A 13321-nucleotide genomic window follows, 5' to 3' on the forward strand; every position below is an offset into this window, starting at 1 on the left:
AAATGGGACCGAGCAGTCCAGCAAAAGTACATGTACGACAAATTCAGAGAAACAATTATAGCCTGGGTTAGAGTAAAAAAAATGTTTTATGTTCATGAACTGTAAAGCTAGGGTAATAGGTGTAAGGGAACTTGCACATAATTTATATATGATAATTAGGGGCCCATAACTATGAAGGATCTTTGTAAGTGAATCAGAATGGACAGAGGAAAGTTGAATTAGGAAAAAGAAGTTTCCTGAAGAAGGGGAAACTTAGAAGAGAAGGAGAAGAAAGGAAAGAAAGTGAATTGGAAAACTTATGTAATGGAAAGAGGAATCACAGAAATAATGGGAAGCTTCAAAAAAGACTAGTCTTGAAACTAAAGAACAGCAAGCTGCAGCTAAAGTCATGGCCATGCCTTCTAAAAAGAAAAAGTCTCCACAGAAACTAGAAAGCGGTCCGGAGCCAAAGCCTTTTCACTTGTTCGTGAAATGCTAATGTGCACTTTTACAGGTCCAAAAGGAACTCCAGCATATGTACATTGACATTGGTCTCCTAGTGAATTATTTGCATTAGTTAAGTCTTTTCCTAAATTGCCTGATGACCGTAAAGAATTTCGAAGAAAGGCAAGCCTTGTTCTTGATTGTCTTAAGCCTAATTACAGTGACATAACCTTGTTGCTAGATTATATTGTTCCTAAAGGTTTACAACGTCCTCTAAAAAGGAGGAGGCAGATTGGCGGATACGTGACCCAAATGATGAAGAAGTATCCATCTAAATTAAACCACACGGACATGGAGAGGAAAAGTTAGGCGGCCGCTTCTAAAAAGAGGTAAGGACTCCTCTTTTCTAAAAAGTCCCTTGTCCTCTCCATGTTGCTGTGGTGGGTTCAGGGTTTTCCTGAAGCTGAAGCGAGTACAACAGAAAAATGAGTTAATGGTGTATGTGTTTTTAGATGCCTGTATTGTGAAGGTGGGGTAGAAAAAAAGGAATAGCGTCTCGCCCTGCCCGTGCGAAACAATCCAGGTGTTGCATCCTGGTACACGACTGCAGTACGGCTGAAGGTAGTAACTAGAACTGTACTCGCAGAAGAGCCGAAAATGGTAACTCGATTCAACTGCGTGTTTAAAGCCAGGATTTGGAACCTGGTCCGTGTTCCCGAATTGTGATAGTTCGTCAGTTTGTCTCGACTGGGGGGTTCCGCGGGGCGCGTGGGAGACGTGAAAATGGTTTGGTGTGAAGAAAAAAAGTTTGATTAATCCAAAGTGAAACTTAAAAGAAATATTGACTGTCAGACGGAATTTAGGCTGAACAGGAATGTAGAAAAGTGTATGAATATTTGGATAAAAATAAACAATAGAGGAATATTTGAGAATTCAACAGAATATCATAGATGAGACGCAAAAATCCCTGATGGAAAAGCTAAAAGCAATGGCTGAACGAAACGAAGTTATATATGCAGAAAAAGAAACAGCAAAAGAAGAAATAGAACGCCTTAAGAGAGAATCTGGGAGAAGGATGGGAATTAGTGTGGAGATTTTTGAAAGAGCATTACCCACCGAAAACTGATTAGAGAAAAGTAACAGCATGTCAGCAGAAGGAAGTGAGGATGTTTTCAGATTTTACAGAAAGGTTTATAGCTTTATGGATAGTATACTCGGGGTTAGCCGATGAGAAGGAAGTGAATGAAGATACTTCCACAGTAATAAAACAAATTTACTTGAGTGGGTTAAAACCTGATGTTGCCAAGAATGTACAACTATGCTTTCCTGATATTACGGACAGCGGAGACAGATTTGATTTAATAACTCGCGAAGCATGCATGCAGAAGTGCGAGCGCTGCAAATGGGAGGTAAAAAGACTCCCAAGGAGGAGAAAAGGGAGCCGCCAGTTTGTCTAAATTATTGTGCGACTTTAATGTTATACCGAGATATAAAACCCCAAAGACAAAACTACTAATAAGCTGGTGTGCAGTTACTAAAAAAAAAGGTGTTTTTTGGAGAAATTGTAAGAAAGAGGCTTGATTTCACAATTAAAGAACATGTCAGAAGCTGAAACGAGAGCCGTGCGTGAACTAACAGTTTTAATCTAGTAAACCCCTCTGTAGCCTTCCTAAATTTATCTCAGGATTTAAATAAAAGTGAAATAATCTTACAGTGTGCAGTAACTGGGGGACACAGGAGCACAGCTGTCCTGTTTTTAGACTAAAACAGCATAAAGATGTGATATAAAGTTTTCTAACGGGTCACAGGAGGCTACAGGAGAAGGGGTGCAAGGGTTGTGTTTAAAGCAAATATAAGCTGTCACAGTCTGCTTGGGAAAAGATGTACAGTTTCAACTACTGATGTGGGTGGGGGACACCCCAGACCTATTTTAGGCCCAGACTGCAGCATTTTATAAGGAATTACTGCATGAAATAGCATTTATGTAAACTAACTCAATAGAGTTATGTGATATTGTGATTGTTTTACCGAATGAGGGAATCCATAAGGCCGGGCTACTCCAAGTATTGGATCTAAAGAGGAAAAAAAGGAGTATAAAACCAACTACATGATAAAGCCAGGGTGAATGCCTTCTCAGAACGAGCTTGTCCAGTGACGTATTGGTTTAAGGGGGGTAGTGCAGTCTAAAGACAAAATTGCCTTGACCCCTGCAGCAGAAACCGTTTTTGATGTTTTGAAACAATCTTTCTTGCAGACACTGGCCCTGGACTGTATTCCCTCTGTTGTAACAGAAGAAATAAGGTTCTTGATCCCGAGATGAAGTGAAACAGATGAGTTTATTGCATGCAAGGAACAATAAAGCCGAAGTCTTGTTTCCCGCAAGAAACAACAAAACCGAAGTATTGTTCCACGTACTGTTACAAACTTTTGGGTTATATAGTGTTTTCTTCTCCGTTTCTGACGTCACTCGGTCTGATGGTAAAGAGGGGGGTTCATGGTATTTGGCCAGTTTACGATGTTCTGGGCAAATGGTCAGTTTAACATTACACCCAGGGGGGTTCCTAGTTTAACATTACACCCAGGGGGGTTCCTAGCTTGCATCTGCAATCCTTATCAGTTAACCCCCTTTCCTGCCATAAACCCCAGCTTGTGACTTAGAAGTCTAAACCCCCTACAGAAAGGATTAAATTCAAACCCCCGTCTTCACATCTTTCTTCATTCCCCCCTTATAAAATATGGCATACGTCAGTGTAGCCTATTTTTATACATACAATGTCAGGGCAGATCTTTCCTTTCTTGGCGAACAGGTATGTATTGCCATGTCATTGTACGTTCCACGGTTATAGCAAGATGTGATACATGTTTTTGTGAATGTGATGATTACAATTATACATATAAACAATACTACTCCTACAGATAAACACTATAAAAAGGTTCCACCCCAGGCCCCAAACACAGACTTTACCCAAGGCCCAATTCCCCAATTTTCAGTATAATAGTCCTGATATTTCTGTCCCTCATTGTAAATGTGTTGGGCCAGATCTGAGATGTGCTCAGAATTATCAGGAATATATGTGCAGCATTCAGTGCCAATTACTGCACAAGTTCCTCCTTGGGCCGCCAGTACATAATCTAAAGCTAGTCGGGCCTGCATGGCCACTGTTCTGAGGGCTACCATCTCATCATTAACAGCCTTCAGACTAGATGAGGTAGACTTTGCTAATTCTTCTAAAGTCGAGGCCATTTCAATTAACTCTCGACTCAGAAAGTTCATGCCGGCTTGTGGAAATATTATACCTAAATAATATTCCCAATCAGCCAATTTTCTTTGTGGTCTGTGGTTAGGTCCGAAGGGGCTGTGGATTTGAACATGGATATGAGGAACCACATATCCTAAATAACATGAGCCAGACCACTGGGCTGGCAACCATGGGTAGGCTCGTTTTCCACAAATGAAAGATGTTCCGTTTGGCGCTCCCCATGCCTCTGAAAATAAGAAGCTTATACCGAATTGTGGGGTGTGCCGATCCCATCCTGGAATTTGGAAGGTAGAGGTGGATATATTTGCAGCGATGGTAAGGTTGCACCAATTAGTGTGCTGAAAACATACGTTTCCCCTCACGTTCCTTATTGAGAGTCAGGTATGGTGGTGTATGGCTTCTGTTATATTTAGGAGCATAAGAGCCTGTGAAACTCGTGGGCTCTAAGCCTCGCTCCTGTAGATATTGTAATGTTTTGCAGGTTAAAGTCGTGTTATGGCAACCCCCATAGTTTGTCATATTAAAATCTCCTAAATTATCCCTCCAAATGATCATGCCTATGACTTCCTCGAGACGCCAAGGAATGGCTCCCATAGGAAGTCCTCCCTGTACATATTTGGGTAATGCGGCACACACCCAGCAGGCACTTTGGTTGGTTTTCTTAGCTGTCAGATAGGAGAGGCCTAAAAAGGAATTAATTCCATGTTCTCCTTTGTGGGAGAGATGATCATTAATTCCTGCGGAACATAGTCCTACAGCAACAATTATTGTTATAAACAGAAATGATTTCATTCTGAGTCTGTAAATGGGGATGAGGCTCGTCGGCAGTGTGGCGCGTGGATCCAGCGATCTTTTCCTTCCACTCGAACCGCAGACTCGGTTGTCAACAGGATCTGGTAGGGTCCGTCCCACCTGGGCTGGAGAACCTGTGAAGGAAATTTCCTGATCCACACCCACTCTCCTGGGATGAGGTTGTGCCCTCCTTCAGGTGGTGGTCCCCACGCCTCCAGGACCTGCTCGCGGGCTCCTTGGGTGGCCTCTGTCAGCTACTTGCAATAATACAAAGGAATGGTTGATCCATCTGAGGAAACCCCAGTCTCAGCACCTGTAAGAGAACTTGTTTCAAATTATTACAGGTGGCTTTTGCTGCGGGAACCAAGGCAATCTTGTCCTTGTACTGCACTCCCCCCCTTAAGCAGATCTGTTAAGAGTTGTGCTCACCCTGTAAAAAACATTGCACCCAGGCCCTGTTAAAATTTCACAATGCTAGACACAAAAGGACCTTATCATAACTGCTTCTATTAGACACTCTAAAGCTGAAGCAACTCAGACTTGTGGGTTTCCTTGTCAGGGGAAGCACTCAGAATACCATCAACATACTGAGTGATCACAGCCAGTTGAAGCCACGTGATACCCTGTTCTGCATAGTCCAACCCAATAGATCTGGGATAAAACCACCCATTAAAATCTGGTACTCAGCAAGTAAAACTTGCTGTCCCAATACTCCTGTGGCCTCCTGCCATCTTCCCATATACATTGCTCTATAGTACACTGTTGAACAGAGGAGTGAAACAAGCAGGACAGTAGTGCTCCAGTATCCCCTAACAGAGAAACCAACACTCCATTAACAGTACATTTTTATCCACTGGACTGGGACAGACTTAGGGAGGCTACAAGGGATTTACAGGATCTAATCGTTAGGTAAACAGATTTTCTCACAAGACGTTATTCTCCCCAGTCTCGATTCTAAACCTACAGCGTTTCAGCATGTCTGGTTTCGAGACATTCGAATAAAACAAAATTGTTTCCACTATTGCAACTAATTGTATAAATTACAATTTATAATAATTTCTAATAATACAAAAACTGTTTAACTACTTTTACGTCCACCTGTACTGTACTTATACGTTTCAGACGCTCTTATATTTTCCAATCTCCTTAAGTTGATTTTCGTCAAGTCTCTTTAGTTACGTCTCTAGCCAGTCCCGCTGGCTAAACACACTCACACCGTCATTTAGTAGACCAAAACTCACAGTTACACACATACATGCCGGCACACAAATTCATAAAACACACATACACATCGAGAATATATTTTTCTCTTCGTAATACAATGTGCTGTATTCTTGTTTTACTTCTACATGAATCATTTTAATTCCTGAAGCGCACTCCAGGTTCGCTGCATTTCTAATTTCGGGTGCGGTACTTTAGCCCACCGGTCAATATCTTACGGTTTTGGATTTGATCGTATGGGGGAAATCAGGGAAGGTAGGTGCGATTGCAGACCCCCCTCGACGGGGTGCGAGACAGTGTTAGAGTGGCGCTGTCATCAACGGCGCCAGCCCCTGCTACATCAAGTCCTTTCCCACTTCGAGTGAGAGTACAGATCTGCGGGCGCCCTCCCTCTAACAGGGGAGACCCTGATCCGTCTTTATCACACTCATACCAAGTGTTATCCCAATCAGACCCCCCTTCTCCATATGGCCACTGAGGGAATTGATCCCAATTATTTTCGTTTCCTGCCTGTTTGTTCCCCTGTGGGAGAGCAGGATATAACTTAGTCGCTGGCTGCAGCACATTAACCAGTGCAGCGTGACCAGGAGTTAATTCCTAATTCGTTTCTCATTCTCCTGTACTGCCTCTTTTAGCTTTTTTTTTTCCTATACTCTTTCGTAGCGAGTAAAGTATATTTTCTTCCGGGTTTTATTTTCCCCGTAAACACACTTTTAAGTCACATCCCAATTTCTTTTTTTTTTCTCATGTATCTGCCACCACTGGTGCCGGCCGTGCACCAGGGTGGGAGCTACATGCTTGTGCTTTTGCCAATCAATACTCATATATGCTTTCTTTACAGGCGTCTTCGCCCCAAATTCCCTCTGACAAACTCAGCTTTTTCCATATTTTTCTCCTTCTTTTCCGTCAACTTACACTTTTCCGATATTTAAACGGACCCTTCCACCACTTTCTCAAACCATCAGTTAGCGCACATGTTCGGTCTCTTTAAGATTTACTTTTGTCGTGTGTGAGGTAACAGCTCATTCAGTAGGGGGATGTTTTCACTTGGAAAAACCTGTGCATTCCTGCACTCATTCAGCTAAGGGCGTCTGTTACCTCCAGATCTAAATGCCTCTCCGAGACTTTAGAGAGGACTTACACCGCACTGTTCACAGGTAAGAAACGAGACCTCGAAAACCCCCTTTCTTGATCAGTAATTCACCATCCCCAGAACGCCAGCATCGCTGCTTTTGCCCCGGGGTGGACTTACGCACTGAGCTCAATCAGGGCGATTCTCGGGTCTCAACGTCCCCCAAATCCTGCCACTAAATGCCCCGCTCCCCACTATGAGGTGCGCCCATGCCAGTGTCGCGCGTGTGTATATGTATTTCACAAACAAGGAAAACACCAAAAACATACATACATATATCTCTTCTACTCCTGTTTCCTTTAAAACAAAAAAAAAACCACGCCACGCCAATCTGTGCACGATCAAGGCGTAGCTAATCTCAGGACCCCGGGCGTAATTAAAGCCCACACCAATCCTGGATTATACGTGCATTTAATGCACCACTCAGCTCCAGAACCCCGGGCGCAATTAAGGCCCACACCGATCCCGAGCCACAGAACTCCGGGTGCAATTAAGACCCACACCAGTTCTGACCTTCAGAACTCCGGGTGCAACTAAGACCCACACCAGTCCTGAACTACGTGCATTTAATGCACCACTTGCTCTAGAACCCCGGGCGCAATTAAGGCCCACACCGATTCAGAGCCTCAGAACTCCGGGTGCAATTAAGACCCAAACCAGTTCTGACCTTCAGAACTCCGGGTGCAATTAAGACCCACACCAGTCCTGACTTCACGGTAAGGGTCCAAAACCCGTTCAAAACTCCACGCGCAATTAAGGCATACACCAGCTTCGAACGCCTGTACACAATACCGCGGAACCCCTGCCAGACCAAATTCTGGGCTTACAGCAAACAACCCATTACATACACCGGTGCCTTCCCCGGGCCAGAGGAATTCAGAAACTCACGTTTACTCCGTCATCTCGGGCGATTCTCGCAGGGAGCAGAGATTTCCCAATCGGTCAGAGAGAGTCGGGACTTTTAAATAAAAGAGGAGTCCTTACCTCTTAGTTATGTGCGCGCTGACCGTCTCTCCTGCCGATGGGAAGTTCTGCGCCTTCTGGAGCATCCTGCCGACTACGCCAAATTTGTTGTAACAGAAGAAATAAGGTTCTTGATCCCGAGATGAAGTGAAACAGATGAGTTTATTGCATGCAAGGAACAATAAAGCCGAAGTCTTGTTTCCCGCAAGAAACAACAAAACCGAAGTATTGTTCCACATACTGTTACAAACTTTTGGGTTATATAGTGTTTTCTTCTCCGTTTCTGACGTCACTCGGTCTGATGGTAAAGAGGGGGGTTCATGGTATTTGGCCAGTTTACGATGTTCTGGGCAAATGGTCAGTTTAACATTACACCCAGGGGGGTTCCTAGTTTAACATTACACCCAGGGGGGTTCCTAGCTTGCATCTGCAATCCTTATCAGTTAACCCCCTTTCCTGCCATAAACCCCAGCTTGTGACTTAGAAGTCTAAACCCCCTACAGAAAGGATTAAATTCAAACCCCCGTCTTCACATCTTTCTTCACCTCAGACTGATCATCTGTATGTAATCTGTCTGTAAGTGAAAGAAATGGGTTGTGAGCCATTGTGCTGGTGCAGGAGCATGGAGATAGGCATCGTCTGGTGGGTTATTATTATTCAGGACCCCTTGATGCGGTGGCCAAGGGGCCGTGTTTATGTGTTGTGCAGGCTACCTGCCTGGCTGTATAAACTGTGAATAATCTGGTGTAGAACTAGCAGACCGAATGAAAATATTTAATTGAAACTTGTAAATATGCTAAATGGAAAATTGTAGCAATTTATATAGACTGTATATATACATTTGGTGTATGCCACAATTTTGGATGGCAGTGAAGGAATAGGGATTTCCCCAACATGGAAGGGACTCCAGTCAAGAATGCTGGGTTTGTCTCTGAACTGTTAGAAGCTTTGCAGCTACTGACTGAAGTAGCTGTGGTAAAGTATAAATCACATAATAAAGAAATGTTTCCAGTAACTCGAGGGAACAACTTTGCAGATGTAGCTGTCAGGTGCACAGTCCTGGTAGAACAGGAGTCTGAGACCCCTGTGAGACCTCTGTTGGTGAAAAGGGGACAGCTACAGGATATTCAGGCTGAGGCCTCTAAAGCAGAGAAAAGGACATGGTTAGAAAAGAGTGTGGTGCTGCCAGCACACTGGACGCTCTGCATGCCCTCACAGCCTAATGCCCTTTGTAGCTCGACTAATGCACTCTGTCGGACACCTGGGTGTGAGTCAAATGGTGTGCCGGTTACCCAAACCTGGGTGGGGACCGTGTTTGAAGCAGTAGCCACTTATGTGGTATCTCAATGTGATGCTTATCAAAGGAACTCAACTACAGTTCAGGTGCAGGTGCTACAGCTCAAAAGGCCTGCTCCTGAGAAACCTTTCATGCAGTAGCAAATGTTTACAACATTGGCTCTTATAATCTGTTTTCCCAGTGGGTTGCTGTCACTGCCTCAGTGTCTACCAAACACTTGATGATGGAGATAAGCCCTTGGTGGGCACTGCCCTACCGCATGTATTATGATCAAGGGACAGGCTGTGGCTGGATTATTCGGGGTGAGATGGACTGAGATCACCCTCAGTCTGCTGGAACAGTGGAATGAAGGAACAGAAAAGATTGACTAGACATCAGACTGAAGGAACACCATGGGATGCGGGCTGGATCAAACAGAACTGTGTAATAGAGCCTGTTTGATATCATCACAGGCCAATCAACGAAACTTCCTGGAGGAATGAATTTGGCTAATGGATTGTTGAATTTGCTAATTCTTTATTGTAGTATTGTAGGTTGTTAATTGAAGTGGTGCACGGGGCTGGTGAACAGGTGCTGGACGCTTGGAGACCTCCAGTAGAGGGAAGACACGACCTGATACCTGGCGAGTGGGTTTGGGTGAGGAAGATATACCCTGCCAGATGTTGCAACCCTGCTGGGAAGGACCATATCAAGTGCAACTGACTACCGACTCTGCCATCTGAGTGACAGGATGAGATCGCTGGATCTACGCATTGCGCTGACACCGAACCACTGCACCAGAGACTGAGTGAACATTATTATATTGTTACTGTTTCTGTGTTTGTTGAGCTTCCTGAGGGGGGGTGACAGTGTACCTGTTAAGTGTAAGGAGTTTTACTTTTATAAATGCGGATATGGAATCAATACTTTATCAGTCAGCCACAAATAATAATCAGAGCTCCTGTTGGGATTGTATTGCTATAAAAGATGCTCATGGGAGTAATCCCCCTTGATAGAGGTGATTATTTAGGTTTATTGGCATGGGTAAATAGCCCTGCTTTTAGTCTGAGTGTAACTCAGATGTATTAGAATGGAAATAACTGTATGCTCCTCGCTATAATCACAGTTTTAGGCCATTCTCTATTAGGGTGATAGACAGCTGTTTAGGTGAGCAAAGACTAAACAGTACTTGTATTCTAGACAATTATTAGTAAATTAATGACTTAGCAAAGCACATCTATGATGAAGAAAAATATATATCATAATTAGAATCCAGATGATTGGGGCATTGGTGCGTGGCTACAGTCTGTGCTAGGAACCTGGAGAGGGTCTCTGGTTCAATACATATTTGTGTGTCTGGTATTATTCGTTATAATCATACTGTTAATATCCTGCTTGAAAAACATGTGGACTAAAGCTGCTGCTTCTGTGCTAATTGTACGCCCTGAAGGGATCATGAAGGTCAAAAAATGATTTCATGGGAAAGGTTCTCTTATCTAGTGGCAGAACCTGATGGGTAGAACAATATAGTTTTAAGGGGGGGTTACCCTTGGGACTGATTCCCCTAGATGCACATTATTATTATGATTTGTTTGTTCATAATAAGATGTTTTGCAGGAACGGACCAAAGAGAAATTTTACAACTTCAGCTAGAATTGTTCTGCAAAACGGCACAGCTGAGGCAGTGGAATAATGTGTAGATTTTTCTAATTACTCTTCTGGTGAAAGACTTCAGGAAAAAGAAGTGGTGTTCACTCAGGTGGAGGGGGCCGTACCAAGGCTGCTGACCACTGCGACTGCTGTGAAAGTCACGGAAAGGGTGCCCTGAATTCATGCTTCCCACTGTAAAAAGGTCATAAACGAACTGAGCAAAGCGCAGGAGTGATGTCTCCACAGGGATAGATGGGGATCACATGCTTGGGACTGATGTGCCCAGCCTTTTTCCTTTTTATGTGGAAGCCTGTCACCACCCAGAAAGAGGAAGAATCTAAATGCGAAGCCTCTTTGTATACAAACTGGCTGAATGAAACTGATAATGAGGGGGATATGAGTAATTTGTGGTATAAACTTATAAATCATACTGTAAAGTTAAAGAAATGTAATGCATCTTGTTATGTATGTGCTTTAATGCCTCATTCTACAGCCTCACCCATTTCTCTCCTGGTTAGAATCACTGTTTGGGCCAGGGGGAATGTTTTTCTTTAAGTTACTAACACCGATTATAGTAGCTGTGATACTTGTCTTCCTGTTTTTGTGTTGCTGTACGACATATATTATTCCAATGCTTTGAAATATGGTAATGAATATGTTTGCACATCAGTATGTTCTGATAACGCAAGAATCCGAAGTATGGGAGCCTCCTGGGAGTCCATATTGTAACACCCTCGCCTGGTGGTGAGGAGGAAGCGCCCCTAGGCGCTCGTAGTACCGCTGGGCATGCTGGGAGTGGTAGCCGGGGAGAGTCTGAGGGTCAGCAGGATGACCAGCGGCTGACCCTACCTGTGTAAATAATGTCCTAGTAATTCTTGTGCTCTGTGTAGTCCTGTAAAAGTATAGTGTGTTGTTAGGTAATTACCACCCTAAATATGTGTACGTGTTCCGTCAGTCTCCTCATGTGTGTGTAAATCTTGTGTTTGGTTTTGTGTGGTTGTAAACGAATAAAGCTAATGCTTGTTTGTTAATCGCGTCTCCACTTGTCCTTGTTCTGAAAAGAACCTGCAAACGCTACATTGGTGTCAGAAGTGGGCAGAATGGACAACTCGTGGCAGACACTACCTGATTCTGTTAAGTGCCGGCTGACGCTGGAAGAAACAGGACCCATCGGCAGCGCACATAGGGAGCCTGAGCAACTCCTGGGTGCGACAGGTGGCCACAGCCCTTACCAGGGCTATTCAATAGTGGTTCTGCCGGTAGAATTGGGGCGACTGGCCGCTACTCCTGGTCAGCGGGCACCCCAGATAGAGTCCTGGCACGCAGTGCGCCCTGCCGGCTGACCGAGACGGCGACAGAGGAATCCAGCGAAGGGGAAGAGGAGCCAGCCCGGGCAGCGACCCCCGCGGAACAGCCCCGCACGCTGATTTGCAACCGCTGCGGGAAGAGGGGACACCGAGCCCGGTTCTGCCGGGCACCCGAACCTCGCACTCCCCGATCGGCGTCGGGAAACGGGAATGGGGCGGCTCAGCGTGGGGAAGGCCGCCCCTCGAACACCTCAACCCCCGCTCCGAAGAGCGCTGTTAAGACGTCACTCGGTCTGATGGTAAAGAGGGGGGTTCATGGTATTTGGCCAGTTTACGATGTTCTGGGCAAATGGTCAGTTTAACATTACACCCAGGGGGGTTCCTAGTTTAACATTACACCCAGGGGGGTTCCTAGCTTGCATCTGCAATCCTTATCAGTTAACCCCCTTTCCTGCCATAAACCCCAGCTTGTGACTTAGAAGTCTAAACCCCCTACAGAAAGGATTAAATTCAAACCCCCGTCTTCACATCTTTCTTCACCTCAGACTGATCATCTGTATGTAATCTGTCTGTAAGTGAAAGAAATGGGTTGTGAGCCATTGTGCTGGTGCAGGAGCATGGAGATAGGCATCGTCTGGTGGGTTATTATTATTCAGGACCCCTTGATGCGGTGGCCAAGGGGCCGTGTTTATGTGTTGTGCAGGCTACCTGCCTGGCTGTATAAACTGTGAATAATCTGGTGTAGAACTAGCAGACCGAATGAAAATATTTAATTGAAACTTGTAAATATGCTAAATGGAAAATTGTAGCAATTTATATAGACTGTATATATACATTTGGTGTATGCCACAATTTTGGATGGCAGTGAAGGAATAGGGATTTCCCCAACATGGAAGGGACTCCAGTCAAGAATGCTGGGTTTGTCTCTGAACTGTTAGAAGCTTTGCAGCTACTGACTGAAGTAGCTGTGGTAAAGTATAAATCACATAATAAAGAAATGTTTCCAGTAACTCGAGGGAACAACTTTGCAGATGTAGCTGTCAGGTGCACAGTCCTGGTAGAACAGGAGTCTGAGACCCCTGTGAGACCTCTGTTGGTGAAAAGGGGACAGCTACAGGATATTCAGGCTGAGGCCTCTAAAGCAGAGAAAAGGACATGGTTAGAAAAGAGTGTGGTGCTGCCAGCACACTGGACGCTCTGCATGCCCTCACAGCCTAATGCCCTTTGTAGCTCGACTAATGCACTCTGTCGGACACCTGGGTGTGAGTCAAATGGTGTGCCGGTTACCCAAACCTGG

The sequence above is a fragment of the Lepisosteus platostomus genome (genome assembly GCF_059453375.1).
Source record: "Lepisosteus platostomus isolate fLepPlt1 chromosome 5 unlocalized genomic scaffold, fLepPlt1.hap1 SUPER_5_unloc_2, whole genome shotgun sequence".
Classification (NCBI taxonomy): domain Eukaryota; kingdom Metazoa; phylum Chordata; class Actinopteri; order Semionotiformes; family Lepisosteidae; genus Lepisosteus; species Lepisosteus platostomus.